Here is a 27545-nt window from a genome sequence, read left to right as displayed (position 1 = left end):
CTCTTTAAGATTTCTGGTAAAAAGTTCCAACGAAGGCAATCTGGGGTACTTTCAGACTTAATTTTCATATGACAAAGTTAATTAGCAAAGTAACTACATCGCCATTTTCTTTGTCTGACGCTCTTAATCCATTCATTTGCGACGTGGCGCATTTATTGCAGCAAGATTGTAGCCCTTTTTAAGGGAAAGCAACTTCTAATCATGTCTCTTACTTGATTTACTCAGCGGCTATTGCGTAAAAAAGATACGTCACAGTCGTAATGATAAATAATGTAACGTGAAAAAGTCAATAGCCTACGACACCGGGAGTTCCCAGGCGGTCCCCCATCCAAGTACTATCCCGGCCCGACGATGCTTAACTTCCGTGATCGGACGAGAACAGGTGTGTTCATCGTGGTATGGTCGTAGACAAACAAACGGGCAGATATCTACGATTTATTAGCACATTACATCGAAAATGGTTTAAACTTTAAAGGTCATATTTCTTGACTGGATCATCCGAAATAGGTCGTGTTTATGTGCATTTGAAAGCTCATTTCAAGCGCTATCCAGTAATTACGACAACAATGCGCTTTAAGATTTCCGGTAAAAAGTTCCAACGAAGGCAATCTAGGGTACTTTCAGATTTAATTTTCATATGACAAAGTTATTTAGCAAATTAACTACGTCGCCATTTTCTTTGTCTGACGCTCGTAATCCATTCATTTGAGACGTGGCGCAATTATTGCAGCCAGATCGTAGCCGTTTTGATTGGAAAGAAACTTCTAATGAAGTCCCTTACTTGATTTACTCAGCGGCTATTGCGTAAAAAAGATACGTCACAGTCGTAATGATAAATAATGTAACGTGAAAAAGTCAATAGCCTACGACACCGGGAGTTCCCAGGCGGTCCCCCCTCCAAGTACTATCACGGCCCGACGATGCTTAACTTCCGTGATCGGACGAGAACAGGTGTGTTCATCGTGGTATGGTCGTAGACAAACAAACGGGCAGATATCTACGATTTATTAGCACATTACATAGGAAATGGTTTGAACATTAAAGGTCATATTTCTTGACTGGATTATCCGAAATAGGTCGTGTTTATGTGCATTTGAAAGCTCTTTTCAAGCGCTATCCAATATTTACGACAACCATGCGCTTTAAGATTTCCGGTAAAAAGTTCCAACGAAGGCAATCTAGGGTACTTTTAGTCTTAATTTTCATATGACAAAGTTAATTAGCAAAGTAACTACATCGCCATTTTCTTTGTCTGACGCTCTTAATCCATTCATTTGCGACGTGGCGCATTTATTGCAGCAAGATTGTAGCCGTTTTGAAAGGAAAGAAACTTCTAATCACGTCCCTTACTTGATTTACTCAGCGGCTATTGCGTAAAAAAGATATGTCACAGTCGTAATGATAAATAATGTAACGTGAAAAAGTCAATAGCCTACGACACCGAGAGTTCCCAGGCGGTCCTCCATCCAAGTACTATCCCGGCCCGACGATGCTTAACTTCCGTGATCGGACGAGAACAGGTGTGTTCATCGTGGTATGGTCGTAGACAAACAAACGGGCAGATATCTACGATTTATTAGCACATTACATCGAAAATGGTTTAAACTTTAAAGGTCATATTTCTTGACTGGATCATCCGAAATAGGTCGTGTTTATGTGCATTTGAAAGCTCATTTTAAGCGCTATCCAGTAATTACGACAACAATGCGCTTTAAGATTTCCGGTAAAAAGTTCCAACGAAGGCAATCTAGGGTACTTTTAGATTTAATTTTCATATGACAAAGTTATTTAGCAAATTAACTACGTCGCCATTTTCTTTGTCTGACGCTCGTAATCCATTCATTTGAGACGTGGCGCATTTATTGCAGCCAGATCGTAGCCGTTTTGATTGGAAAGAAACTTCTAATCAAGTCCCTTACTTGATTTACTCAGCGGCTATTGCGTAAAAAAGATACGTCACAGTCGTAATGATAAATAATGTAACGTGAAAAAGTCAATAGCCTACGACACCGGGAGTTCCCAGGCGGTCCCCCATCCAAGTACTATCCCGGCCCTATGATGCTTAACTTCCGTGATCGGACGAGAACAGGTGTGTTCATCGTGGTATGGTCGTAGACAAAGAAACGGGCAGATATCTACGATTTATTAGCACATTACATCGAAAATGGTTTAAACTTTGAAGATCATATTTCTTGACTGGATTATCCGAAATAGGTTATGTTTATGTGCATTTGAAAGCTCTTTTTAAGCGCTATCCATTATTTACGACAACCATGCGCTTTAAGATTTCCGGTAAAAAGTTCCAACGAATGCAATCTAGGGTACTTTCAGACTTAATTTTCATATGACAAAGTTAGTTAGCAAAGTAAGTACATCGACATTTTCTTTGTCTGACGCTCGTAATCCACTCATTTGAGACGTGGCACATTTATTGCAGCCAGATCGTAGCCGTTTTGATTGGAAAGAAACTTCTAATCAAGTCCCTTACTTGATTTACTCAGCGGCTATTGCGTAAAAAAGATACGTCACAGTCGTAATGATAAATAATGTAACGTGAAAAAGTCAATAGCCTACGACACCGGGAGATCCCAGGCGGTCCCCCATCAAAGTACTATCCCGGCCCGACGATGCTTAACTTCCGTGATCGGACGAGAACAGGTGTGTTCATCGTGGTATGGTCGTAGACAAACATACGGGCAGATATCTACGATCTATTAGCACATTACATCGAAAATGGTTCAAACTTTAAAGATCATATTTCTTGACTGGGTGATCGGAAATAGGTCGTGTTTATGTGCATTTGAAAGCTCTTTTTAAGCGCTATCGATTCTTTACGACAATAATGCGCTTTAAGATTTCCGGTAAAAAGTTCCAACGAAGGCAATCGAAGGTACTTGCAGACTTAATTTTCATATAACAAAGTTAATTAGCAAAGTAACTACATCGCCATTTTCTTTGTCTGAGGCTCGTAATCCATTCATTTGCGACGTGGCGCATTTATTGCAGCAAGATTGTAGCCGTTTTGAATGGAAAGAAACTTCTAATCACGTCCCTTACTTGATTTACTCAGCGGCTATTGCGTAAAAAAGATATGTCACAGTCGTAATGATAAATAATGTAACGTGAAAAAGTCAATAGCCTACGACACCGGGAGTTCCCAGGCGGTCCCCCATCCAAGTACTATCCCGGCCCGACGATGCTTAACTTCCGTGATCGGACGAGAACAGGTGTGTTCATCGTGGTATTGTCGTAGACAAACAAACGGGCAGATATCTACGATTTATTAGCACATTACATCGAAAATGGTTTAAACTTTAAAGGTCATATTTCTGGACTGGATCATCCGAAATAGGTCGTGTTTATGTGCATTTGAAAGCTCATTTCAAGCGCTATCGAGTAATTACGACAACAATGCGCTTTAAGATTTCCGGGTAAAAGTTCCAACGAAGGCAATCTAGGGTACTTTCAGATTTAATTTTCATATGACAAAGTTATTTAGCAAATTAACTACGTCGCCATTTTCTTTGTCTGACGCTCGTAATCCATTCATTTGAGACGTGGCGCATTTATTGCAGCCAGATCGTAGCCGTTTTGATTGGAAAGAAACTTCTAATCAAGTCCCTTACTTGATTTACTCAGCGGCTATTGCGTAAAAAAGATACGTCACAGTCGTAATGATAAATAATGTAACGTAAAAAAGTCAATAGCCTACGACACCGGGAGATCCCAGGCGGTCCCCCATCAAAGTACTATCCCGGCCCGACGATGCTTAACTTCCGGGATCGGACGAGAACAGGTGTGTTCATCGTGGTATGGTCGTAGACAAACAAACGGGCAGATATCTACGATCAATTAGCACATTACATCGAAAATGGTTCAAACTTTAAAGATCATATTTCTTGACTGGGTGATCGGAAATAGGTCGTGTTTATGTGCATTTGAAAGCTCTTTTTAAGCGCTATCGATTCTTTACGACAAGAATGCGCTTTAAGATTTCCGGTAAAAAGTTCCAACGAAGGCAATCGAGGGTACTTGCAGACTTAATTTTCATATGACAAAGTTAATTAGCAAAGTAACTACATCGCCATTTTCTTTGTCTGACGCTCGTAATCCATTCATTTGCGACGTGGCGCATTTATTGCAGCAAGATTGTAGCCGTTTTGAATGGAAAGAAACTTCTAATCACGTCCCTTACTTGATTTACTCAGCGGCTATTGCGTAAAAAAGATATGTCACAGTCGTAATGATAAATAATGTAACGTGAAAAAGTCAATAGCCTACGACACCGGGAGTTCCCAGACGAGAACAGGTGTGTTCATCGTGGTATGGTTGTAGACAAACATACGGGCAGATATCTACGATCTATTAGCACATTACATCGAAAATGATTCAAACTTTAAAGATCATATTTCTTGACTGGGTGATCGGAAATAGGTCGTGTTTATGTGCATTTGAAAGCTCTTTTTAAGCGCTATCGATTCTTTACGACAATAATGCGCTTTAAGATTTCCGGTAAAAAGTTCCAACGAAGGCAATCGAGGGTACTTGCAGACTTAATTTTCATATGACAAAGTTAATTAGCAAAGTAACTACATCGCCATTTTCTTTGTCTGACGCTCGTAATCCATTCATTTGCGACGTGGCGCATTTATTGCAGCAAGATTGTAGCTGTTTTGAATGGAAAGAAACTTCTAATCACGTCCCTTACTTGATTTACTCAGCGGCTATTGCGTAAAAAAGATATGTCACAGTCGTAATGATAAATAATGTAACGTGAAAAAGTCAATAGCCTACGACACCGGGAGTTCCCAGACGAGAACAGGTGTGTTCATCGTGGTATGGTTGTAGACAAACATACGGGCAGATATCTACGATCTATTAGCACATTACATCGAAAATGATTCAAATTTTAAAGATCATATTTCTTGACTGGGTGATCGGAAATAGGTCGTGTTTATGTGCATTTGAAAGCTCTTTTTAAGCGCTATCGATTCTTTACGACAATAATGCGCTTTAAGATTTCCGGTAAAAAGTTCCAACGAAGGCAATCTGGGGTACTTGCAGACTTAATTTTCATATGACAAAGTTAATTAGCAAAGTAACTACATCGCCATTTTCTTTGTCTGACGCTCTTAATCCATTCATTTGCGACGTGGCGCATTTATTGCAGCAAGATTGTAGCCGTTTTGAATGGAAAGAAACTTCTAATCACGTCCCTTACTTGATTTACTCAGCGGCTATTGCGTAAAAAAGATATGTCACAGTCGTAATGATAAATAATGTAACGTGAAAAAGTCAATAGCCTACGACACCGGGAGTTCCCAGACGAGAACAGGTGTGTTCATCGTGGTATGGTTGTAGACAAACATACGGGCAGATATCTACGATCTATTAGCACATTACATCGAAAATGATTCAAACTTTAAAGATCATATTTCTTGACTGGGTGATCGGAAATAGGTCGTGTTTATGTGCATTTGAAAGCTCTTTTTAAGCGCTATCGATTCTTTACGACAATAATGCGCTTTAAGATTTCCGGTAAAAAGTTCCAACGAAGGCAATCTGGGGTACTTGCAGACTTAATTTTCATATGACAAAGTTAATTAGCAAAGTAACTACATCGCCATTTTCTTTGTCTGACGCTCTTAATCCATTCATTTGCGACGTGGCGCATTTATTGCAGCAAGATTGTAGCCGTTTTGAATGGAAAGAAACTTCTAATCACGTCCCTTACTTGATTTACTCAGCGGCTATTGCGTAAAAAAGATATGTCACAGTCGTAATGATAAATAATGTAACGTAAAAAAGTCAATAGCCTACGACACCGGGAGTTCCCAGGCGGTCCCCCATCCAAGTACTATCCCGGCCCGACGATGCTTAACTTCCGTGATCGGACGAGAACAGGTGTGTTCATCGTGGTATGGTCGTAGACAAACAAACGGGCAGATATCTACGATTTATTAGCACATTACATCGAAAATGGTTCAAACTTTAAAGATCATATTTCTTGACTGGGTGATCGGAAATAGGTCGTGTTTATGTGCATTTGAAAGCTCTTTTTAAGCGCTATCGATTCTTTACGACAAGAATGCGCTTTAAGATTTCCGGTAAAAAGTTCCAACGAAGGCAATCGAGGGTACTTGCAGACTTAATTTTCATATGACAAAGTTAATTAGCAAAGTAACTACATCGCCATTTTCTTTGTCTGACGCTCGTAATCCATTCATTTGCGACGTGGCGCATTTATTGCAGCAAGATTGTAGCCGTTTTGAATGGAAAGAAACTTCTAATCACGTCCCTTACTTGATTTACTCAGCGGCTATTGCGTAAAAAAGATATGTCACAGTCGTAATGATAAATAATGTAACGTGAAAAAGTCAATAGCCTACGACACCGGGAGTTCCCAGACGAGAACAGGTGTGTTCATCGTGGTATGGTTGTAGACAAACATACAGGCAGATATCTACGATCTATTAGCACATTACATCGAAAATGATTCAAACTTTAAAAATCATATTTCTTGACTGGGTGATCGGAAATAGGTCGTGTTTATGTGCATTTGAAAGCTCTTTTTAAGCGCTATCGATTCTTTACGACAATAATGCGCTTTAAGATTTCCGGTAAAAAGTTCCAACGAAGGCAATCGAGGGTACTTGCAGACTTAATTTTCATATGACAAAGTTAATTAGCAAAGTAACTACATCGCCATTTTCTTTGTCTGACGCTCGTAATCCATTCATTTGCGACGTGGCGCATTTATTGCAGCAAGATTGTAGCTGTTTTGAATGGAAAGAAACTTCTAATCACGTCCCTTACTTGATTTACTCAGCGGCTATTGCGTAAAAAAGATATGTCACAGTCGTAATGATAAATAATGTAACGTGAAAAAGTCAATAGCCTACGACACCGGGAGTTCCCAGACGAGAACAGGTGTGTTCATCGTGGTATGGTTGTAGACAAACATACGGGCAGATATCTACGATCTATTAGCACATTACATCGAAAATGATTCAAACTTTAAAGATCATATTTCTTGACTGGGTGATCGGAAATAGGTCGTGTTTATGTGCATTTGAAAGCTCTTTTTAAGCGCTATCGATTCTTTACGACAATAATGCGCTTTAAGATTTCCGGTAAAAAGTTCCAACGAAGGCAATCTGGGGTACTTGCAGACTTAATTTTCATATGACAAAGTTAATTAGCAAAGTAACTACATCGCCATTTTCTTTGTCTGACGCTCTTAATCCATTCATTTGCGACGTGGCGCATTTATTGCAGCAAGATTGTAGCCGTTTTGAATAGAAAGAAACTTCTAATCACGTCCCTTACTTGATTTACTCAGCGGCTATTGCGTAAAAAAGATATGTCACAGTCGTAATGATAAATAATGTAACGTAAAAAAGTCAATAGCCTACGACACCGGGAGTTCCCAGGCGGTCCCCCATCCAAGTACTATCCCGGCCCGACGATGCTTAACTTCCGTGATCGGACGAGAACAGGTGTGTTCATCGTGGTATGGTCGTAGACAAACAAACGGGCAGATATCTACGATTTATTAGCACATTACATCGAAAATGGTTTAAACTTTAAAGGTCATAATTCTTGACTGGATTATCCGAAATAGGTCGTGTTTATGTGCATTTGAAAGCTCATTTCAAGCGCTATCCAGTAATTACGACAACAATGCGCCTTAAGATTTCCGGTAAAAAGTTCCAACGAAGGCAATCTAGGGTAATTTCAGATTTAATTTTCATATGACAAAGTTATTTAGCAAATTAACTACGTCGCCATTTTCTTTGTCTGACGCTCGTAATCCATTCATTTCAGACGTGGCGCATTTATTGCAGCCAGATCGTAGCCGTTTTGATTGGAAAGAAACTTCTAATCAAGTCCCTTACTTGATTTACTCAGCGGCTATTGCGTAAAAAAGATACGTCACAGTCGTAATGATAAATAATGTAACGTGAAAAAGTCAATAGCCTACGACACTGGGAGTTCCCAGGCGGTCCCCCATCCAAGTACTATCCCGGCCCTACGATGCTTAACTTCCGTGATCGGACGAGAACAGGTGTGTTCATCGTGGTATGGTCGTAGACAAACAAACGGGCAGATATCTACGATTTATTAGCACATTACATCGAAAATGGTTTAAACTTTGAATATATATTTCTTGACTGGATTATCCGAAATAGGTCATGTTTATGTGCATTTGAAAGCTCTTTTTAAGCGCTATCCATTATTTACGACAACCATGCGCTTTAAGATTTCCAGTAAAAAGTTCCAACGAATGCAATCTAGGGTATTTTCAGACTTAATTTTCATATGACAAAGTTAGTTAGCAAAGTAAGTACATCGCCAATTTCTTTGTCTGACGCTCGTAATCCATTCATTTGCGACGTGGCGCATTTATTGCAGCAAGATTGTAGCCGTTTTGAATGGAAAGAAACTTCTAATCAAGTCCCTTACTTGATTTACTCAGCGGCTATTGCGTAAAAAAGATACGTCACAGTCGTAATGATAAATAATGTAACGTGAAAAAGTCAATAGCCTACGACACCGGGAGATCCCAGGCGGTCCCCCATCAAAGTACTATCCCGGCCCGACGATGCTTAACTTCCGTGATCGGACGAGAACAGGTGTGTTCATCGTGGTATGGTCGTAGACAAACATACGGGCAGATATCTACGATCTATTAGCACATTACATCGAAAATGGTTCAAATTTTAAAGATCATATTTCTTGACTGGGTGATCGGAAATAGGTCGTGTTTATGTGCATTTGAAAGCTCTTTTTAAGCGCTATCGATTCTTTACGACAAGAATGCGCTTTAAGATTTCCGGTAAAAAGTTCCAACGATGGCAATCGAGGGTACTTGCAGACTTAATTTTCATATGACAAAGTTAATTAGCAAAGTAACTACATCGCCATTTTCTTTGTCTGACGCTCGTAATCCATTCATTTGCGACGTGGCGCATTTATTGCAGCACGATTGTAGCCCTTTTGAATGGAAATAAACTTCTAATCACGTCCCTTACTTGATTTACTCAGCGGCTATTGCGTAAAAAAGATATGTCACAGTCGTAATGATAAATAATGTAACGTGAAAAGTCAATAGCCTACGACACCGGGAATTCCCAGGCGGTCCCCCATCCAAGTACTATCCCGGCCCGACGATGCTTAACTTCCGTGATCGGACGAGAACAGGTGTGTTCATCGTGGTATGGTCGTAGACAAACAAACGGGCAGATATCTACGATTTATTAGCACATTACATCGAAAATGGTTTAAACTTTAAAGGTCATATTTCTTGACTGGATTATCCGAAATAGGTCGTGTTTATGTGCATTTGAAAGCTCTTTTCAAGCGCTATCCATTATTTACGACAACCATGCGCTTTAAGATTTCCGGTAAAAAGTTCCAACGAAGGCAAGCTGGGGTACTTTCAGACTTAATATTCATATGACAAAGTTAATTAGCAAAGTAACTACATCGCCATTTTCTTTGTCTGACGCTCTTAATCCATTCAAATGCGACGTGGTGCATTTATTGCAGCAAGATTGTAGCCGTTTTGAATGGAAAGAAACTTTTAATCACGTCCCTTACTTGATTTACTCAGCGGCTATTGCGTAAAAAAGATATGTCACAGTCGTAATGATAAATAATGTAACGTAAAAAAGTCAATAGCCTACGACACTGGGAGTTCCCAGGCGGTCCCCCATCCAAGTACTATCCCGGCCCGACGATGCTTAACTTCCGTGATCGGACGAGAACAGGTGTGTTCATCGTGGTATGGTCGTAGACAAACAAACGGGCAGATATCTACGATTTATTAGCACATTACATCGAAAATGGTTTAAACTTTGAATATATATTTCTTGACTGGATTATCCGAAATAGGTCATGTTTATGTGCATTTGAAAGCTCATTTCAAGCGCTATCCAGTAATTACGAAAACAATGCGCCTTAAAATTTCCGGTAAAAAGTTCCAACGAAGGCAATCTAGGGTAATTTCAGATTTAATTTTCATATGACAAAGTTATTTAGCAAATTAACTACGTCGCCATTTTCTTTGTCTGACGCTCGTAATCCATTCATTTCAGACGTGGCGCATTTATTGCAGCCAGATCGTAGCCGTTTTGATTGGAAAGAAACTTCTAATCAAGTCCCTTACTTGATTTACTCAGCGGCTATTGCGTAAAAAAGATACGTCACAGTCGTAATGATAAATAATGTAACGTGAAAAAGTCAATAGCCTACGACACTGGGAGTTCCCAGGCGGTCCCCCATCCAAGTACTATCCCGGCCCTACGATGCTTAACTTCCGTGATCAGACGAGAACAGGTGTGTTCATCGTGGTATGGTCGTAGACAAACAAACGGGCAGATATCTACGATTTATTAGCACATTACATCGAAAATGGTTTAAACTTTGAATTTATATTTCTTGACTGGATTATCCGAAATAGGTCATGTTTATGTGCATTTGAAAGCTCTTTTTAAGCGCTATCCATTATTTACGACAACCATGCGCTTTAAGATTTCCAGTAAAAAGTTCCAACGAATGCAATCTAGGGTATTTCCAGACTTAATTTTCATATGACAAAGTTAGTTAGCAAAGTGAGTACATCGCCAATTTCTTTGTCTGACGCTCGTAATCCATTCATTTGCGACGTGGCGCATTTATTGCAGCAAGATTGTAGCCGTTTTGAATGGAAAGAAACTTCTAATCAAACCCCTTACTTGATTTACTCAGCGGCTATTGCGTAAAAAAGATACGTCACAGTCGTAATGGTAAATAATGTAACGTGAAAAAGTCAATAGCCTACGACACCGGGAGATCCCAGGCGGTCCCCCATCAAAGTACTATCCCGGCCCGACGATGCTTAACTTCCGTGATCGGACGAGAACAGGTGTGTTCATCGTGGTATGGTGGTAGACAAACATACGGGCAGATATCTACGATCTATTAGCACATTACATCGAAAATGGTTCAAATTTTAAAGATCATATTTCTTGACTGGGTGATCGGAAATAGGTAGTGTTTATGTGCATTTGAAAGCTCTTTTTAAGCGCTATCGATTCTTTACGACAAGAATGCGCTTTAAGATTTCCGGTAAAAAGTTCCAACGAAGGCAATCGAGGGTACTTGCAGACTTAATTTTCATATGACAAAGTTAATTAGCAAAGTAACTACATCGCCATTTTCTTTGTCTGACGCTCGTAATCCATTCATTTGCGACGTGGCGCATTTATTGCAGCAAGATTGTAGCCGTTTTGAATGGAAATAAACTTCTAATCACGTCCCTTACTTGATTTACTCAGCGGCTATTGCGTAAAAAAGATATGTCACAGTCGTAATGATAAATAATGTAACGTGAAAAGTCAATAGCCTACGACACCGGGAGTTCCCAGGCGGTCCCCCATCCAAGTACTATCCCGGCCCGACGATGCTTAACTTCCGTGATCGGACGAGAACAGGTGTGTTCATCGTGGTATGGTCGTAGACAAACAAACGGATAGATATCTACGATTTATTAGCACATTACATCGAAAATGGTTTAAACTTCAAAGGTCATATTTCTTGACTGGATCATCCGAAATAGGTCGTGTTTATGTGCATTTCAAAGCTCATTTCAAGCGCTATCCAGTAATTACGACAACAATGCGCTTTAAGATTTCCGGTAAAAAGTTCCAACGAAGGCAATCTAGGGTACTTTCAGATTTAATTTTCATATGACAAAGTTATTTAGCAAATTAACTACATCGCCATTTTCTTTGTCTGACGCTCGTAATCCATTCATTTGAGACGTGGCGCATTTATTGCAGCCAGATCGTAGCCGTTTTGAAGGGAAAGAAACTTCTAATCAAGTCCCTTACTTGATTTACTCAGCGGCTATTGCGTAAAAAAGATACGTCACAGTCGTAATGATAAATAATGTAACGTGAAAAAGTCAATAGCCTACGACACCGGGAGTTCCCAGGCGGTCCCCCATCCAAGTACTATCCCGGCCCGACGATGCTTAACTTCCGGGATCGGACGAGAACAGGTGTGTTCATCGTGGTATGGTCGTAGACAAACAAACGGGCAGATATCTACGATTTATTAGCACATTACATCGAAAATGGTTTAAACTTTAAAGGTCATATTTCTTGACTGGATTATCCGAAATAGGTCGTGTTTATGTGCATTTGAAAGCTCTTTTCAAGCGCTATCCATTCTTTACGACAATAATGCGCTTTAAGATTTACGGTAAAAAGTTCCAACGAAGGCAAGCTGGGGTACTTTCAGACTTAATATTGATATGACAAAGTTAATTAGCAAAGTAACTACATCGCCATTTTCTTTGTCTGACGCTCTTAATCCATTCATTTGCGACGTGGTGCATTTATTGCAGCAAGATTGTAGCCCTTTTTAAGGGAAAGCAACTTCTAATCATGTCTCTTACTTGATTTACTCAGCGGCTATTGCGTAAAAAAGATATGTCACAGTCGTAATGATAAATAATGTAACGTGAAAAGTCAATAGCCTACGACACCGGGAATTCCCAGGCGGTCCCCCATCCAAGTACTATCCCGGCCCGACGATGCTTAACTTCCGTGATCGGACGAGAACAGGTGTGTTCATCGTGGTATGGTCGTAGACAAACAAACGGGCAGATATCTACGATTTATTAGCACATTACATCGAAAATGGTTTAAACTTTAAAGGTCATATTTCTTGACTGGATTATCCGAAATAGGTCGTGTTTATGTGCATTTGAAAGCTCTTTTCAAGCGCTATCGATTCTTTACGACAAGAATGCGGTTTAAGATTTCCGGTAGAAAGTTCCAACGAAGGCAATCGAGGGTACTTGCAGACTTAATTTTCATATGACAAAGTTAATTAGCAAAGTAACTACATCGCCATTTTCTTTGTCTGACGCTCGTAATCCATTCATTTGCGACGTGGCGCATTTATTGCAGCAAGATTGTAGCCGTTTTGAATGGAAAGAAACTTCTAATCACGTCCCTTACTTGATTTACTCAGCGGCTATTGCGTAAAAAAGATATGTCACAGTCGTAATGATAAATAATGTAACGTGAAAAGTCAATAGCCTACGACACCGGGAGTTCCCAGGCGGTCCCCCATCCAAGTACTATCCCGGCCCGACGATGCTTAACTTCCGTGATCGGACGAGAACAGGTGTGTTCATCGTGGTATGGTCGTAGACAAACAAACGGGTAGATATCTACGATTTATTAGCACATTACATCGAAAATGGTTTAAACTTCAAAGGTCATATTTCTTGACTGGATCATCCGAAATAGATCGTGTTTATGTGCATTTCAAAGCTCATTTCAAGCGCTATCCAGTAATTACGACAACAATGCGCTTTAAGATTTCCGGTAAAAAGTTCCAACGAAGGCAATCTAGGGTACTTTCAGATTTAATTTTCATATGACAAAGTTATTTAGCAAATTAACTACATCGCCATTTTCTTTGTCTGACGCTCGTAATCCATTCATTTGAGACGTGGCGCATTTATTGCAGCCAGATCGTAGCCGTTTTGAAGGGAAAGAAACTTCTAATCAAGTCCCTTACTTGATTTACTCAGCGGCTATTGCGTAAAAAAGATACGTCACAGTCGTAATGATAAATAATGTAACGTGAAAAAGTCAATAGCCTACGACACCGGGAGTTCCCAGGCGGTCCCCCATCCAAGTACTATCCCGGCCCGACGATGCTTAACTTCCGGGATCGGACGAGAACAAGTGTGTTCATCGTGGTATGGTCGTAGACAAACAAACGGGCAGATATCTACGATTTATTAGCACATTACATCGAAAATGGTTTAAACTTTAAAGGTCATATTTCTTGACTGGATTATCCGAAATAGGTCGTGTTTATGTGCATTTGAAAGCTCTTTTCAAGCGCTATCCATTATTTACGACAACCATGCGCTTTAAGATTTACGGTAAAAAGTTCCAACGAAGGCAAGCTGGGGTACTTGCAGACTTAATTTTCATATGACAAAGTTAATTAGCAAAGTAACTACATCGCCATTTTCTTTGTCTGACGCTCGTAATCCATTCATTTGCGACGTGGCGCATTTATTGCAGCAAGATTGTAGCCGTTTTGAATGGAAAGAAACTTCTAATCACGTCCCTTACTTGATTTACTCAGCGGCTATTGCGTAAAAAAGATATGTCACAGTCGTAATGATAAATAATGTAACGTGAAAAGTCAATAGCCTACGACACCGGGAGTTCCCAGGCGGTCCCCCATCCAAGTACTATCCCGGCCCGACGATGCTTAACTTCCGTGATCGGACGAGAACAGGTGTGTTCATCGTGGTATGGTCGTAGACAAACAAACGGGTAGATATCTACGATTTATTAGCACATTACATCGAAAATGGTTTAAACTTCAAAGGTCATATTTCTTGACTGGATCATCCGAAATAGATCGTGTTTATGTGCATTTCAAAGCTCATTTCAAGCGCTATCCAGTAATTACGACAACAATGCGCTTTAAGATTTCCGGTAAAAAGTTCCAACGAAGGCAATCTAGGGTACTTTCAGATTTAATTTTCATATGACAAAGTTATTTAGCAAATTAACTACATCGCCATTTTCTTTGTCTGACGCTCGTAATCCATTCATTTGAGACGTGGCGCATTTATTGCAGCCAGATCGTAGCCGTTTTGAAGGGAAAGAAACTTCTAATCAAGTCCCTTACTTGATTTACTCAGCGGCTATTGCGTAAAAAAGATACGTCACAGTCGTAATGATAAATAATGTAACGTGAAAAAGTCAATAGCCTACGACACGGGGAGTTCCCAGGCGGTCCCCCATCCAAGTACTATCCCGGCCCGACGATGCTTAACTTCCGGGATCGGACGAGAACAAGTGTGTTCATCGTGGTATGGTCGTAGACAAACAAACGGGCAGATATCTACGATTTATTAGCACATTACATCGAAAATGGTTTAAACTTTAAAGGTCATATTTCTTGACTGGATTATCCGAAATAGGTCGTGTTTATGTGCATTTGAAAGCTCTTTTCAAGCGCTATCCATTATTTACGACAACCATGCGCTTTAAGATTTACGGTAAAAAGTTCCAACGAAGGCAAGCTGGGGTACTTTCAGACTTAATATTGATATGACAAAGTTAATTAGCAAAGTAACTACATCGCCATTTTCTTTGTCTGACGCTCTTAATCCATTCATTTGCGACGTGGTGCATTTATTGCAGCAAGATTGTAGCCCTTTTTAAGGGAAAGCAACTTCTAATCATGTCTCTTACTTGATTTACTCAGCGGCTATTGCGTAAAAAAGATACGTCACAGTCGTAATGATAAATAATGTAACGTGAAAAAGTCAATAGCCTACGACACCGGGAGTTCCCAGACGGTCCCCCATCCAAGTACTATCCCGGCCCTACGATGCTTAACTTCCGTGATCGGACGAGAACAGGTGTGTTCATCGTGGTATGGTCGTAGACAAACAAACGGGCAGATATCTACGATTTATTAGCACATTACATCGAAAATGGTTTAAACTTTAAAGATCATATTTCTTGACTGGGTGATCCGAAATAGGTCGTGTTTATGTGCATTTGAAAGCTCTTTTTAAGCGCTATCGATTTTTTACGACAATAATGCGCTTTAAGATTTCCGGTAAAAAGTTCCAACGAAGGCAATCTAGGGTACTTGCAGACTTAATTTTCATATGACAAAGTTAATTAGCAAAGTAACTACATCGCCATTTTCTTTGTCTGAAGCTCGTAATCCATTCATTTGCGACGTGGCGCATTTATTGCAGCAAGATTGTAGCCGTTTTGAATGGAAAGAAACTTCTAATCACGTCCCTTACTTGATTTACTCAGCGGCTATTGCGTAAAAAAGATATGTCACAGTCGTAATGATAAATAATGTAACGTGAAAAGTCAATAGCCTACGACACCGGGAGTTCCCAGACGAGAACAGGTGTGTTCATCGTGGTATGGTCGTAGACAAACATACGGGCAGATATCTACGATCTATTAGCACATTACATCGAAAATGGTTCAAACTTTAAAGATCATATTTCTTGACTGGGTGATCAGAAATAGGTCGTGTTTATGTGCATTTGAAAGCTCTTTTTAAGCGCTATCGATTCTTTACGACAATAATGCGCTTTAAGATTTCCGGTAAATAGTTCCAACGAAGGCAATCTAGGGTACTTGCAGACTTAATTTTCATATGACAAAGTTAATTTTCAAAGTAACTACATCGCCATTTTCTTTGTCTGGCGCTCGTAATCCATTCATTTGCGACGTGGTGCATTTATTGCAGCAAGATTGTAGCCCTTTTTAAGGGAAAGCAACTTCTAATCATGTCTCTTACTTGATTTACTCAGCGGCTATTGCGTAAAAAAGATACGTCACAGTCGTAATGATAAATAATGTAACGTGAAAAAGTCAATAGCCTACGACACCGGGAGTTCCCAGGCGGTCCCCCATCCAAGTACTATCCCGGCCCTACGATGCTTAACTTCCGTGATCGGACGAGAACAGGTGTGTTCATCGTGGTATGGTCGTAGACAAACAAACGGGCAGATATCTACGATTTATTAGCACATTACATCGAAAATGGTTTAAACTTTAAAGGTCATATTTCTTGACTGGATCATCCGAAATAGGTCGTGTTTATGTGCATTTGAAAGCTCATTTCAAGCGCTATCCAGTAATTACGACAACAATGCGCTTTAAGATTTCCGGTAAAAAGTTCCAACGAAGGCAATCTAGGGTACTTTCAGATTTAATTTTCATATGACAAAGTTATTTAGCAAATTAACTACATCGCCATTTTCTTTGTCTGACGCTCTTAATCCATTCATTTGCGACGTGGTCCATTTATTGCAGCAAGATTGCAGCTCTTTTGAAGGAAAAGAAACTTCTAATCAAGTCCCTTACTTGATTTACTCAGCGGCTATTGCGTAAAAAAGATACGTCACAGTCGTAATGATAAATAATGTAACGTGAAAAAGTTAATAGCCTACGACACCGGGAGTTCCCAGGCGGTCCCCCATCCAAGTACTATCCCGGCCCGACGATGCTTAACTTCCGGGATCGAACGAGAACAGGTGTGTTCATCGTGGTATGGTCGTAGACAAACAAACGGGCAGATATCTACATTTTATTAGCACATTACATCGAAAATGGTTTAAACTTTAAAGGTCATATTTCTTGATTGGATTATCCGAAATAGGTCGTGTTTATGTGCATTTGAAAGCTCTTTTCAAGCGCTATCCATTATTTACGACAACCATGCGCTTTACGTTTTCCGGTAAAAAGTTCCAACGAAGGCAAGCTGGGGTACTTTCAGACTTAATTTTCATATGACAAAGTTAATTAGCAAAGTAACTACATCGCCATTTTCTTTGTCTGACGCTCTTAATCCATTCATTTGCGACGTGGTCCATTTATTGCAGCAAGATTGTAGCTCTTTTTAAGAGAAAGCAACTTCTAATCATGTCTCTTACTTGATTTACTCAGCGGCTATTGCGTAAAAAAGATACGTCACAGTCGTAATGATAAATAATGTAACGTGAAAAAGTCAATAGCCTACGACACCGGGAGTTCCCAGGCGGTCCCCCATCCAAGTACTATCCCGGCCCGATGATTCTTAACTTCCGTGATCGGACGAGAACAGGTGTGTTCATCGTGGTATGGTCGTAGACAAACAAACGGGCAGATATCTACGATTTATTAGCACATTACATCGAAAATGGTTTAAACTTTAAAGGTCATATTTCTTGACTGGATCATCCGAAATAGGTCGTGTTTATGTGCATTTGAAAGCTCATTTCAAGCGCTATCCAGTAATTACGACAACAATGCCCTTTAAGATTTCTGGTAAAAAGTTTCAACGAAGGCAATCTAGGGTACTTTCAGATTTAATTTTCATATGACAAAGTTATTTAGCAAATTAACTACATCGCCATTTTCTTTGTCTGACGCTCGTAATCCATTCATTTGAGACGTGGCGCATTTATTGCAGCCAGATCGTAGCCGTTTTTGAAGGAAAAAAAACTTCTAATCAAGTCCCTTACTTGATTTACTCAGCGGCTATTGCGTAAAAAAGATACGTCACAATCGTAATGATAAATAATGTAACGTGAAAAAGTCAATAGCCTACGACACCGGGAGTTCCCAGACGAGAACAGGTGTGTTCATCGTGGTATGGTTGTAGACAAACATACGGGCATATATCTACGATCTATTAGCACATTACATCGAAAATGGTTCGAACTTTAAAGATCATATTTCTTGACTGGGTGATCGGAAATAGGTCGTGTTTATGTGCATTTGAAAGCTCTTTTTAAGCGCTATCGATTCTTTACGACAATAATGCGCTTTAAGATTTCCGGTAAAAAGTTCCAACGAAGGCAATCTAGGGTACTTGCAGAATTAATTTTCATATGACAAAGTTAATTAGCAAAGTAACTACATCGCCATTTTCTTTGTCTGACGCTCGTAATCCATTCATTTGCGACGTGGCGCATTTATTGCAGCAAGATTGTAGCCGTTTTGAATGGAAAGAAACTTCTAATCACGTCCCTTACTTGATTTACTCAGCGGCTATTGCGTAAAAAAGATACGTCACAGTCGTAATGATAAATAATGTAACGTGAAAAAGTTAATAGCCTACGACACCGGGAGTTCCCAGGCGGTCCCCCATCCAAGTACTATCCCGGCCCGACGATGCTTAACTTCCGTGATCGAACGAGAACAGGTGTGTTCATCGTGGTATGGTCGTAGACAAACAAACGGGCAGATATCTACGATTTATTAGCACATTACATCGAAAATGGTTTAAACTTTAAAGGTCATATTTCTTGACTGGATCATCCGAAATAGGTCGTGTTTATGTGCATTTGAAAGCTCATTTCAAGCACTATCCAGTAATTACGACAACAATGCGCTTTAAGATTTCCGGTAAAAAGTTCCAACGAAGGCAATCTAGGGTACTTTCAGATTTAATTTTCATATGACAAAGTTATTTAGCAAATTAACTACATCGCCATTTTCTTTGTCTGACGCTCGTAATCCATTCATTTGAGACGTGGCGCATTTATTGCAGCAAGATTGTAGCCGTTTTGAATGGAAAGAAACTTCTAATCACGTCCCTTACTTGATTTACTCAGCGGCTATTGCGTAAAAAAGATACGTCACAATCGTAATGATAAATAATGTAACGTGAAAAAGTCAATAGCCTACGACACCGGGAGTTCCCAGACGAGAACAGGTGTGTTCATCGTGGTATGGTTGTAGACAAACATACGGGCATATATCTACGATCTATTAGCACATTACATCGAAAATGGTTCGAACTTTAAAGATCATATTTCTTGACTGGGTGATCGGAAATAGGTCGTGTTTATGTGCATTTGAAAGCTCTTTTTAAGCGCTATCGATTCTTTACGACAATAATGCGCTTTAAGATTTCCGGTAAAAAGTTCCAACGAAGGCAATCTAGGGTACTTGCAGAATTAATTTTCATATGACAAAGTTAATTAGCAAAGTAACTACATCGCCATTTTCTTTGTCTGACGCTCGTAATCCATTCATTTGCGACGTGGCGCATTTATTGCAGCAAGATTGTAGCCGTTTTGAATGGAAAGAAACTTCTAATCACGTCCCTTACTTGATTTACTCAGCGGCTATTGCGTAAAAAAGATACGTCACAGTCGTAATGATAAATAATGTAACGTGAAAAAGTTAATAGCCTACGATACCGGGAGTTCCCAGGCGGTCCCCCATCCAAGTACTATCCCGGCCCGACGATGCTTAACTTCCGTGATCGAACGAGAACAGGTGTGTTCATCGTGGTATGGTCGTAGACAAACAAACGGGCAGATATCTACGATTTATTAGCACATTACATCGAAAATGGTTTAAACTTTAAAGGTCATATTTCTTGACTGGATCATCCGAAATAGGTCGTGTTTATGTGCATTTGAAAGCTCATTTCAAGCACTATCCAGTAATTACGACAACAATGCGCTTTAAGATTTCCGGTAAAAAGTTCCAACGAAGGCAATCTAGGGTACTTTCAGATTTAATTTTCATATGACAAAGTTATTTAGCAAATTAACTACATCGCCATTTTCTTTGTCTGACGCTCGTAATCCATTCATTTGAGACGTGGCGCATTTATTGCAGCCAGATCGTAGCCGTTTTGAAGGGAAAGAAACTTCTAATCAAGTCCCTTACTTGATTTACTCAGCGGCTATTGCGTAAAAAAGAGACGTCACAGTCGTAATGATAAATAATGTAACGTGAAAAAGTTAATAGCCTACGACACCGGGAGTTCCCAGGGGGTCCCCCATCCAAGTACTATCCCGGCCCGACGATGCTTAACTTCTGGGATCGAACGAGAACAGGTGTGTTCATCGTGGTATGGTCGTAGACAAACAAACGGGCAGATATCTACGATTTATTAGCACATTACATCGAAAATGGTTTAAACTTTAAAGGTCATATTTCTTGACTGGATCATCCGAAATAGGTCGTGTTTATGTGCATTTGAAAGCTCATTTCAAGCGCTATCCAGTAATTACGACAACAATGCGCTTTAAGATTTCCGGTAAAAAGTTCCAACGAAGGCAATCTAGGGTACTTTCAGATTTAATTTTCATATGACAAAGTTATTTAGCAAATTAACTACATCGCCATTTTCTTTGTCTGACGCTCTTAATCCATTCATTTGCGACGTGGTCCATTTATTGCAGCAAGATTGTAGCTCTTTTGAAGGGAAAGAAACTTCTAATCAAGTCCCTTACTTGATTTACTCAGCGGCTATTGCGTAAAAAAGATACGTCACAGTCGTAATGATAAATAATGTAACGTGAAAAAGTTAATAGCCTACGACACCGGGAGTTCCCAGGCGGTCCCCCATCCAAGTACTATCCCGGCCCGACGATGCTTAACTTCCGGGATCGAACGAGAACAGGTGTGTTCATCGTGGTATGGTCGTAGACAAACAAACGGGCAGATATCTACAATTTATTAGCACATTACATCGAAAATGGTTTAAACTTTAAAGGTCATATTTCTTGATTGGATTATCCGAAATAGGTCGTGTTTATGTGCATTTGAAAGCTCTTTTCAAGCGCTATCCATTATTTACGACAACCATGCGTTTTAAGATTTCCGGTAAAAAGTTCCAACGAAGGCAAGCTGGGGTACTTTCAGACTTAATTTTCATATGACAAAGTTAATTAGCAAAGTAACTACATTGCCATTTTCTTTGTCTGACGCTCTTAATCCATTCATTTGCGACGTGGTCCATTTATTGCAGCAAGATTGTAGCTCTTTTTAAGGGAAAGCAACTTCTAATCATGTCTCTTACTTGATTTACTCAGCGGCTATTGCGTAAAAAAGATACGTCACAGTCGTAATGATAAATAATGTAACGTGAAAAAGTCAATAGCCTACGACACCGGGAGTTCCCAGGCGGTCCCCCATCCAAGTACTATCCCGGCCCGATGATTCTTAACTTCCGTGATCGGACGAGAGCAGGTGTGTTCATCGTGGTATGGTCGTAGACAAACAAACGGGCAGATATCTACAATTTATTAGCACATTACATCGAAAATGGTTTAAACTTTAAAGGTCATATTTCTTGATTGGATTATCCGAAATAGGTCGTGTTTATGTGCATTTGAAAGCTCTTTTCAAGCGCTATCCAGTAATTACGACAACAATGCGCTTTAAGATTTCCGGTAAAAAGTTCCAACGAAGGCAATCTAGGGTACTTTCAGATTTAATTTTCATATGACAAAGTTATTTAGCAAATTAACTACATCGCCATTTTCTTTGTCTGACGCTCGTAATCCATTCATTTGAGACGTGGCGCATTTATTGCAGCCAGATCGTAGCCGTTTTTGAAGGAAAAAAAACTTCTAATCAAGTCCCTTACTTGATTTACTCAGCGGCTATTGCGTAAAAAAGATACGTCACAATCGTAATGATAAATAATGTAACGTGAAAAAGTCAATAGCCTACGACACCGGGAGTTCCCAGACGAGAACAGGTGTGTTCATCGTGGTATGGTTGTAGACAAACATACGGGCATATATCTACGATCTATTAGCACATTACATCGAAAATGGTTCAAACTTTAAAGATCATATTTCTTGACTGGGTGATCGGAAATAGGTCGTGTTTATGTGCATTTGAAAGCTCTTTTAAGCGCTATCGATTCTTTACGACAATAATGCGCTTTAAGATTTCCGGTAAAAAGTTCCAACGAAGGCAATCTAGGGTACTTGCAGAATTAATTTTCATATGACAAAGTTAATTAGCAAAGTAACTACATCGCCATTTTCTTTGTCTGACGCTCGTAATCCATTCATTTGCGACGTGGCGCATTTATTGCAGCAAGATTGTAGCCGTTTTTAATGGAAAGAAACTTCTAATCACGTCCCTTACTTGATTTACTCAGCGGCTATTGCGTAAAAAAGATACGTCACAGTCGTAATGATAAATAATGTAACGTGAAAAAGTTAATAGCCTACGACACCGGGAGTTCCCAGGCGGTCCCCCATCCAAGTACTATCCCGGCCCGACGATGCTTAACTTCCGTGATCGAACGAGAACAGGTGTGTTCATCGTGGTATGGTCGTAGACAAACAAACGGGCAGATATCTACGATTTATTAGCACATTACATCGAAAATGGTTTAAACTTTAAAGGTCATATTTCTGGACTGGATCATCCGAAATAGGTCGTGTTTATGTGCATTTGAAAGCTCATTTCAAGCGCTATCCAGTAATTACGACAACAATGCGCTTTAAGATTTCCGGTAAAAAGTTCCAACGAAGGCAATCTAGGGTACTTTCAGATTTAATTTTCATATGACAAAGTTATTTAGCAAATTAACTACATCGCCATTTTCTTTGTCTGACGCTCGTAATCCATTCATTTGAGACGTGGCGCATTTATTGCAGCCAGATCGTAGCCGTTTTGAAGGGAAAGAAACTTCTAATCAAGTCCCTTACTTGATTTACTCAGCGGCTATTGCGTAAAAAAGAGACGTCACAGTCGTAATGATAAATAATGTAACGTGAAAAAGTTAATAGCCTACGACACCGGGAGTTCCCAGGCGGTCCCCCATCCAAGTACTATCCCGGCCCGACGATGCTTAACTTCCGGGATCGAACGAGAACAGGTGTGTTCATCGTGGTATGGTCGTAGACAAACAAACGGGCAGATATCTACAATTTATTAGCACATTACATCGAAAATGGTTTAAACTTTAAAGGTCATATTTCTTGATTGGATTATTCGAAATAGGTCGTGTTTATGTGCATTTGAAAGCTCTTTTCAAGCGCTATCCATTATTTACGACAACCATGCGTTTTAAGATTTCCGGTAAAAAGTTCCAACGAAGGCAAGCTGGGGTACTTTCAGACTTAATTTTCATATGACAAAGTTAATTAGCAAAGTAACTACATCGCCATTTTCTTTGTCTGACGCTCTTAATCCATTCATTTGCGACGTGGTCCATTTATTGCAGCAAGATTGTAGCTCTTTTTAAGGGAAAGCAACTTCTAATCATGTCTCTTACTTGATTTACTCAGCGGCTATTGCGTAAAAAAGATATGTCACAGTCGTAATGATAAATAATGTAACGTGAAAAAGTCAATAGCCTACGACACCGGGAGTTCCCAGGCGGTCCCCCATCCAAGTACTATCCCGGCCCGATGATTCTTAACTTCCGTGATCGGACGAGAACAGGTGTGTTCATCGTGGTATGGTCGTAGACAAACAAACGGGCAGATATCTACGATTTATTAGCACATTACATCGAAAATGGTTTAAACTTTAAAGGTCATATTTCTTGACTGGATCATCCGAAATAGGTCGTGTTTATGTGCATTTGAAAGCTCATTTCAAGCGCTATCCAGTAATTACGACAACAATGCCCTTTAAGATTTCCGGTAAAAAGTTTCAACGAAGGCAATCTAGGGTACTTTCAGATTTAATTTTCATATGACAAAGTTATTTAGCAAATTAACTACATCGCCATTTTCTTTGTCTGACGCTCGTAATCCATTCATTTGAGACGTGGCGCATTTATTGCAGCCAGATCGTAGCCGTTTTGATTGGAAAGAAACTTCTAATCAAGTCCCTTACTTGATTTACTCAGCGGCTATTGCGTAAAAATGATACGTCACAGTCGTAATGATAAATAATGTAACGTGAAAAAGTCAATAGCCTACGACACCGGGAGTTCCCAGGCGGTTCCCCATCCAAGTACTATCCCGGCCCGACGATGCTTAACTTTCGTGATCGGACGAGAACAGGTGTGTTCATCGTGGTATGGTCGTAGACAAACAAACGGGCAGATATCTACGATTTATTAGCACATTACATCGAAAATGGTTTAAATTTTAAAGGTCATATTTCTTGACTGGATCATCCGAAATAGGTCGTGTTTATGTGCATTTGAAAGCTCATTTCAAGCGCTATCCAGTAATTACGACAACAATGCGCTTTAAGATTTCCGGTAAAAAGTTCCAACGAAGGCAATCTAGGGTACTTTCAGACTTAATTTTCATATGACAAAGTTAGTTAGCAAAGTAAGTACATCGCCATTTTCTTTGTCTGACGCTCGTAATCCATTCATTTGCGACGTGGCGCATTTATTGCAGCACGATTTTAGCCCTTTTTAAGGGAAAGAAACTTCTAATCATGTCCTTTACTTGATTTACTCTGCGGCTATTGCGTAAAAAAGATACGTCACAGTCGTAATGATAAATAATGTAACGTGAAAAAGTCAATAGCCTACGACACCGGGAGATCCCAGGCGGTCCCCCATCCAAGTACTATCCCGGCCCGACGATGCTTAACTTCCGTGATCGGACGAGAACAGGTGTGGTCTTCGTGGTATGGTCGTAGACAAACAAACCGGCAGATATCTACGATTTATTAGCACATTACATCGAAAATGGTTTAAACTTTAAAGGTCATATTTCTTGACTGGATCATCCGAAATAGGTCGTGTTTATGTGCATTTGAAAGCTCATTTCAAGCGCTATCCAGTAATTACGACAACAATGCGCTTTAAGATTTCCGGTAAAAAGTTCCAACGAAGGCAATCTAGGGTACTTTCAGATTTAATTTTCATATGACAAAGTTATTTAGCAAATTAACTACATCGCCACTTTCTTTGTCTGACGCTCTTAATCCATTCATTTGCGACGTGGTCCATTTATTGCAGCAAGATTGTAGCTCTTTTTAAGGGAAAGCAACTTCTAATCATGTCTCTTACTTGATTTACTCAGCGGCTATTGCGTAAAAAAGATACGTCACAGTCGTAATGATAAATAATGTAACGTGAAAAAGTTAATAGCCTACGACACCGGGAGTTCCCAGGCGGTCCCCCATCCAAGTACTATCCCGGCCCGACGATGCTTAACTTCCGGGATCGAACGAGAACAGGTGTGTTCATCGTGGTATGGTCGTAGACAAACAAACGGGCAGATATCTACAATTTATTAGCACATTACATCGAAAATGGTTTAAACTTTAAAGGTCATATTTCTTGATTGGATTATTCGAAATAGGTCGTGTTTATGTGCATTTGAAAGCTCTTTTCAAGCGCTATCCATTATTTACGACAACCATGCGTTTTAAGATTTCCGGTAAAAAGTTCCAACGAAGGCAAGCTGGGGTACTTTCAGACTTAATTTTCATATGACAAAGTTAATTAGCAAAGTAACTACATCGCCATTTTCTTTGTCTGACGCTCTTAATCCATTCATTTGCGACGTGGTCCATTTATTGCAGCAAGATTGTAGCTCTTTTTAAGGGAAAGCAACTTCTAATCATGTCTCTTACTTGATTTACTCAGCGGCTATTGCGTAAAAAAGATACGTCACAGTCGTAATGATAAATAATGTAACGTGAAAAAGTCAATAGCCTACGACACCGGGAGTTCCCAGGCGGTCCCCCATCCAAGTACTATCCCGGCCCGATGATTCTTAACTTCCGTGATCGGACGAGAACAGGTGTGTTCATCGTGGTATGGTCGTAGACAAACAAACGGGCAGATATCTACGATTTATTAGCACATTACATCGAAAATGGTTTAAACTTTAAAGGTCATATTTCTTGACTGGATCATCCGAAATAGGTCGTGTTTATGTGCATTTGAAAGCTCATTTCAAGCGCTATCCAGTAATTACGACAACAATGCCCTTTAAGATTTCCGGTAAAAAGTTTCAACGAAGGCAATCTAGGGTACTTTCAGATTTAATTTTCATATGACAAAGTTATTTAGCAAATTAACTACATCGCCATTTTCTTTGTCTGACGCTCGTAATCCATTCATTTGCGACGTGGCGCATTTATTGCAGCACGATTTTAGCCCTTTTTAAGGGAAAGAAACTTCTAATCATGTCCTTTACTTGATTTACTCAGCGGCTATTGCGTAAAAAAGATACGTCACAGTCGTAATGATAAATAATGTAACGTGAAAAAGTCAATAGCCTACGACACCGGGAGATCCCAGGCGGTCCCCCATCCAAGTATTATCCCGGCCCGACGATGCTTAACTTCCGTGATCGGACGAGAACAGGTGTGGTCTTCGTGGTATGGTCGTAGACAAACAAACGGGCAGATATCTACGATTTATTAGCACATTACATCGAAAATGGTTTAAACTTTAAAGGTCATATTTCTTGACTGGATCATCCGAAATAGGTCGTGTTTATGTGCATTTGAAAGCTCATTTCAAGCGCTATCCAGTAATTACGACAACAATGCGCTTTAAGATTTCCGGTAAAAAGTTCCAACGAAGGCAATCTAGGGTACTTTCAGATTTAATTTTCATATGACAAAGTTATTTAGCAAATTAACTACATCGCCATTTTCTTTGTCTGACGCTCGTAATCCATTCATTTGCGACGTGGCGCATTTATTGCAGCAAGATTGTAGCCGTTTTGAATGGAAAGAAACTTCTAATCACGTCCCTTACTTGATTTACTCAGCGGCTATTGCGTAAAAAAGATATGTCACAGTCGTAATGATAAATAATGTAACGTGAAAGGTCAATAGCCTACGACACCGGGAGTTCCCAGGCGGTCCCCCATCCAAGTACTATCGCGGCCCGACGATGCTTAACTTCCGTGATCGGACGAGAACAGGTGTGTTCATCGTGGTATGGTCGTAGACAAACATACGGGCAGATATCTACGATCTATTAGCACATTATATCGAAAATGGTTCAAACTTTAAAGATCATATTTCTTGACTGGGTGATCGGAAATAGGTCGTGTTTATGTGCATTTGAAAGCTCTTTTTAAGCGCTATCGATTCTTTACGACAATAATGCGCTTTAAGATTTCCGGTAAAAAGTTCCAACGAAGGCAATCTAGGGTACTTGCAGACTTAATTTTCATATGACAAAGTTAATTAGCAAAGTAACTACATCGCCATTTTCTTTGTCTGACGCTCGTAATCCATTCATTTGCGACGTGGCGCATTTATTGCAGCAAGATTGTAGCCGTT

The 27545-nt window shown here is 39.9% G+C and overlaps 40 non-coding genes across 40 annotated transcripts; all 40 read right to left on the bottom strand.

Annotated features, from left to right (window-relative positions):
- Positions 1-291: 291 nt before the first annotated feature.
- LOC130619452 (5S ribosomal RNA) lies at positions 292-410 on the bottom strand. The gene has a single exon (XR_008980191.1). It is a non-coding gene; the product is annotated as a 5S ribosomal RNA (ribosomal RNA).
- Positions 411-860: 450 nt separating this feature from the next.
- LOC130617699 (5S ribosomal RNA) lies at positions 861-979 on the bottom strand. Its single transcript, XR_008978776.1, has one exon. It is a non-coding gene; the product is annotated as a 5S ribosomal RNA (ribosomal RNA).
- Positions 980-1429: 450 nt separating this feature from the next.
- Positions 1430-1548, bottom strand: LOC130616832 (5S ribosomal RNA). The gene has a single exon (XR_008977911.1). It is a non-coding gene; the product is annotated as a 5S ribosomal RNA (ribosomal RNA).
- A 450-nt stretch (positions 1549-1998) lies between these two features.
- Positions 1999-2117, bottom strand: LOC130616092 (5S ribosomal RNA). Its single transcript, XR_008977175.1, has one exon. It is a non-coding gene; the product is annotated as a 5S ribosomal RNA (ribosomal RNA).
- Positions 2118-2567: 450 nt separating this feature from the next.
- On the bottom strand, positions 2568-2686 carry LOC130616937 (5S ribosomal RNA). The gene has a single exon (XR_008978016.1). It is a non-coding gene; the product is annotated as a 5S ribosomal RNA (ribosomal RNA).
- A 450-nt stretch (positions 2687-3136) lies between these two features.
- Positions 3137-3255, bottom strand: LOC130615884 (5S ribosomal RNA). Its single transcript, XR_008976971.1, has one exon. It is a non-coding gene; the product is annotated as a 5S ribosomal RNA (ribosomal RNA).
- A 450-nt stretch (positions 3256-3705) lies between these two features.
- On the bottom strand, positions 3706-3824 carry LOC130617876 (5S ribosomal RNA). The gene has a single exon (XR_008978953.1). It is a non-coding gene; the product is annotated as a 5S ribosomal RNA (ribosomal RNA).
- A 1989-nt stretch (positions 3825-5813) lies between these two features.
- Positions 5814-5932, bottom strand: LOC130619439 (5S ribosomal RNA). The gene has a single exon (XR_008980179.1). It is a non-coding gene; the product is annotated as a 5S ribosomal RNA (ribosomal RNA).
- Positions 5933-7408: 1476 nt separating this feature from the next.
- Positions 7409-7527, bottom strand: LOC130619427 (5S ribosomal RNA). Its single transcript, XR_008980167.1, has one exon. It is a non-coding gene; the product is annotated as a 5S ribosomal RNA (ribosomal RNA).
- A 450-nt stretch (positions 7528-7977) lies between these two features.
- LOC130616203 (5S ribosomal RNA) lies at positions 7978-8096 on the bottom strand. Its single transcript, XR_008977286.1, has one exon. It is a non-coding gene; the product is annotated as a 5S ribosomal RNA (ribosomal RNA).
- A 449-nt stretch (positions 8097-8545) lies between these two features.
- Positions 8546-8664, bottom strand: LOC130616936 (5S ribosomal RNA). Its single transcript, XR_008978015.1, has one exon. It is a non-coding gene; the product is annotated as a 5S ribosomal RNA (ribosomal RNA).
- A 449-nt stretch (positions 8665-9113) lies between these two features.
- LOC130617594 (5S ribosomal RNA) lies at positions 9114-9232 on the bottom strand. The gene has a single exon (XR_008978671.1). It is a non-coding gene; the product is annotated as a 5S ribosomal RNA (ribosomal RNA).
- A 450-nt stretch (positions 9233-9682) lies between these two features.
- On the bottom strand, positions 9683-9801 carry LOC130616399 (5S ribosomal RNA). Its single transcript, XR_008977481.1, has one exon. It is a non-coding gene; the product is annotated as a 5S ribosomal RNA (ribosomal RNA).
- A 449-nt stretch (positions 9802-10250) lies between these two features.
- LOC130616408 (5S ribosomal RNA) lies at positions 10251-10369 on the bottom strand. The gene has a single exon (XR_008977491.1). It is a non-coding gene; the product is annotated as a 5S ribosomal RNA (ribosomal RNA).
- A 449-nt stretch (positions 10370-10818) lies between these two features.
- On the bottom strand, positions 10819-10937 carry LOC130617939 (5S ribosomal RNA). Its single transcript, XR_008979015.1, has one exon. It is a non-coding gene; the product is annotated as a 5S ribosomal RNA (ribosomal RNA).
- Positions 10938-11386: 449 nt separating this feature from the next.
- Positions 11387-11505, bottom strand: LOC130619415 (5S ribosomal RNA). Its single transcript, XR_008980155.1, has one exon. It is a non-coding gene; the product is annotated as a 5S ribosomal RNA (ribosomal RNA).
- Positions 11506-11955: 450 nt separating this feature from the next.
- On the bottom strand, positions 11956-12074 carry LOC130616473 (5S ribosomal RNA). The gene has a single exon (XR_008977555.1). It is a non-coding gene; the product is annotated as a 5S ribosomal RNA (ribosomal RNA).
- A 449-nt stretch (positions 12075-12523) lies between these two features.
- On the bottom strand, positions 12524-12642 carry LOC130617582 (5S ribosomal RNA). The gene has a single exon (XR_008978659.1). It is a non-coding gene; the product is annotated as a 5S ribosomal RNA (ribosomal RNA).
- A 449-nt stretch (positions 12643-13091) lies between these two features.
- Positions 13092-13210, bottom strand: LOC130619403 (5S ribosomal RNA). Its single transcript, XR_008980143.1, has one exon. It is a non-coding gene; the product is annotated as a 5S ribosomal RNA (ribosomal RNA).
- Positions 13211-13660: 450 nt separating this feature from the next.
- Positions 13661-13779, bottom strand: LOC130617084 (5S ribosomal RNA). The gene has a single exon (XR_008978162.1). It is a non-coding gene; the product is annotated as a 5S ribosomal RNA (ribosomal RNA).
- A 449-nt stretch (positions 13780-14228) lies between these two features.
- Positions 14229-14347, bottom strand: LOC130619390 (5S ribosomal RNA). The gene has a single exon (XR_008980131.1). It is a non-coding gene; the product is annotated as a 5S ribosomal RNA (ribosomal RNA).
- Positions 14348-14797: 450 nt separating this feature from the next.
- On the bottom strand, positions 14798-14916 carry LOC130618101 (5S ribosomal RNA). Its single transcript, XR_008979175.1, has one exon. It is a non-coding gene; the product is annotated as a 5S ribosomal RNA (ribosomal RNA).
- A 450-nt stretch (positions 14917-15366) lies between these two features.
- Positions 15367-15485, bottom strand: LOC130615329 (5S ribosomal RNA). The gene has a single exon (XR_008976419.1). It is a non-coding gene; the product is annotated as a 5S ribosomal RNA (ribosomal RNA).
- Positions 15486-16447: 962 nt separating this feature from the next.
- LOC130617532 (5S ribosomal RNA) lies at positions 16448-16566 on the bottom strand. Its single transcript, XR_008978610.1, has one exon. It is a non-coding gene; the product is annotated as a 5S ribosomal RNA (ribosomal RNA).
- Positions 16567-17016: 450 nt separating this feature from the next.
- LOC130616774 (5S ribosomal RNA) lies at positions 17017-17135 on the bottom strand. Its single transcript, XR_008977854.1, has one exon. It is a non-coding gene; the product is annotated as a 5S ribosomal RNA (ribosomal RNA).
- A 450-nt stretch (positions 17136-17585) lies between these two features.
- On the bottom strand, positions 17586-17704 carry LOC130617434 (5S ribosomal RNA). Its single transcript, XR_008978512.1, has one exon. It is a non-coding gene; the product is annotated as a 5S ribosomal RNA (ribosomal RNA).
- A 964-nt stretch (positions 17705-18668) lies between these two features.
- Positions 18669-18787, bottom strand: LOC130615432 (5S ribosomal RNA). Its single transcript, XR_008976521.1, has one exon. It is a non-coding gene; the product is annotated as a 5S ribosomal RNA (ribosomal RNA).
- A 963-nt stretch (positions 18788-19750) lies between these two features.
- On the bottom strand, positions 19751-19869 carry LOC130616208 (5S ribosomal RNA). The gene has a single exon (XR_008977292.1). It is a non-coding gene; the product is annotated as a 5S ribosomal RNA (ribosomal RNA).
- Positions 19870-20319: 450 nt separating this feature from the next.
- LOC130616201 (5S ribosomal RNA) lies at positions 20320-20438 on the bottom strand. The gene has a single exon (XR_008977284.1). It is a non-coding gene; the product is annotated as a 5S ribosomal RNA (ribosomal RNA).
- Positions 20439-20888: 450 nt separating this feature from the next.
- On the bottom strand, positions 20889-21007 carry LOC130616773 (5S ribosomal RNA). The gene has a single exon (XR_008977853.1). It is a non-coding gene; the product is annotated as a 5S ribosomal RNA (ribosomal RNA).
- Positions 21008-21457: 450 nt separating this feature from the next.
- Positions 21458-21576, bottom strand: LOC130618185 (5S ribosomal RNA). Its single transcript, XR_008979260.1, has one exon. It is a non-coding gene; the product is annotated as a 5S ribosomal RNA (ribosomal RNA).
- A 963-nt stretch (positions 21577-22539) lies between these two features.
- LOC130615430 (5S ribosomal RNA) lies at positions 22540-22658 on the bottom strand. Its single transcript, XR_008976519.1, has one exon. It is a non-coding gene; the product is annotated as a 5S ribosomal RNA (ribosomal RNA).
- A 450-nt stretch (positions 22659-23108) lies between these two features.
- On the bottom strand, positions 23109-23227 carry LOC130616771 (5S ribosomal RNA). Its single transcript, XR_008977851.1, has one exon. It is a non-coding gene; the product is annotated as a 5S ribosomal RNA (ribosomal RNA).
- Positions 23228-23677: 450 nt separating this feature from the next.
- LOC130617433 (5S ribosomal RNA) lies at positions 23678-23796 on the bottom strand. Its single transcript, XR_008978511.1, has one exon. It is a non-coding gene; the product is annotated as a 5S ribosomal RNA (ribosomal RNA).
- Positions 23797-24246: 450 nt separating this feature from the next.
- Positions 24247-24365, bottom strand: LOC130616583 (5S ribosomal RNA). The gene has a single exon (XR_008977664.1). It is a non-coding gene; the product is annotated as a 5S ribosomal RNA (ribosomal RNA).
- A 450-nt stretch (positions 24366-24815) lies between these two features.
- On the bottom strand, positions 24816-24934 carry LOC130617902 (5S ribosomal RNA). Its single transcript, XR_008978978.1, has one exon. It is a non-coding gene; the product is annotated as a 5S ribosomal RNA (ribosomal RNA).
- Positions 24935-25384: 450 nt separating this feature from the next.
- LOC130616770 (5S ribosomal RNA) lies at positions 25385-25503 on the bottom strand. Its single transcript, XR_008977850.1, has one exon. It is a non-coding gene; the product is annotated as a 5S ribosomal RNA (ribosomal RNA).
- A 450-nt stretch (positions 25504-25953) lies between these two features.
- Positions 25954-26072, bottom strand: LOC130617432 (5S ribosomal RNA). The gene has a single exon (XR_008978510.1). It is a non-coding gene; the product is annotated as a 5S ribosomal RNA (ribosomal RNA).
- A 450-nt stretch (positions 26073-26522) lies between these two features.
- Positions 26523-26641, bottom strand: LOC130618348 (5S ribosomal RNA). The gene has a single exon (XR_008979422.1). It is a non-coding gene; the product is annotated as a 5S ribosomal RNA (ribosomal RNA).
- A 449-nt stretch (positions 26642-27090) lies between these two features.
- LOC130616991 (5S ribosomal RNA) lies at positions 27091-27209 on the bottom strand. Its single transcript, XR_008978070.1, has one exon. It is a non-coding gene; the product is annotated as a 5S ribosomal RNA (ribosomal RNA).
- Between the last annotated feature and the right edge of the window lie 336 nt (positions 27210-27545).

This window comes from Hydractinia symbiolongicarpus, chromosome 11 (genome assembly GCF_029227915.1).
Source record: "Hydractinia symbiolongicarpus strain clone_291-10 chromosome 11, HSymV2.1, whole genome shotgun sequence".
Taxonomy (NCBI): Eukaryota; Metazoa; Cnidaria; class Hydrozoa; order Anthoathecata; family Hydractiniidae; genus Hydractinia; species Hydractinia symbiolongicarpus.
Note: the sequence above shows the minus strand (reverse complement) of the source record. Positions and strands in the feature narration are given on the sequence as shown.